A 760-nucleotide genomic window follows, 5' to 3' on the forward strand; every position below is an offset into this window, starting at 1 on the left:
TACAGTGGCACCATCTCAGCTCACTGCAACTTATGCCTCTTGGGTTCAAGCTATCCTCCTGCCTCAGCCTCCCGAGAAGCTGAGATTACAAGTATGCGCCACCATGCCTGGCTAATTTTTTTGTATTTTTTCACCATGTTGGCAAGGCTGGTCTTGAACTCTGACCTCAAGCGATCCACCTGCCTTGGCCTCCCAAAGTGCTGGGAATACAGGTGTGAGTCATGGCACCCAGCCAGACTGACTTTTCCAATTTTTTCAGTGATAATCTTTTTTCCTGATAATATGTTCACAACCAAGTAATACCAGGGACTGCTGAGAAGTGGATGATGAAGGGTGATAAGGTATAGACTGTGCCCTTCTCTTTGCAGCTCCTGAGAGGGGTTGGGGAGGGACTGGGGGAGGTGGGAAACAGCTTTGGCTGCCCAGAGCAGCTCTGAACAGGGCCCGATGCTGAACAGGATATCTGAGGGCAGAGCGGGACACCTATTCTGGGGATGGAAGGAGGAAAGACCGTTGAGGCCACTTCCTAGGAGGAGGACTAGGGGTGGGAGAAGTGATCTTCCGCTTAAGGACCCAGCCCACCCTTCACCCACTTCAGGTATGGACTTGAGACAGAGAAGAGATTTAAAATCAGATTTAAAACCATCATCTCCCAGGAGTGTGGCCTCCTCCACCTGCTCCCCAACTGTTCTGGTTCCAAAGGTTCAAGCCAGGTTCAACTCCCACTCCTCTAGTCTCCAAATAAGCATAGCACGGAGAG

The sequence above is a fragment of the Macaca nemestrina genome, chromosome 11 (assembly GCF_043159975.1).
Source record: "Macaca nemestrina isolate mMacNem1 chromosome 11, mMacNem.hap1, whole genome shotgun sequence".
NCBI classification, from domain to species: Eukaryota; Metazoa; Chordata; class Mammalia; order Primates; family Cercopithecidae; genus Macaca; species Macaca nemestrina.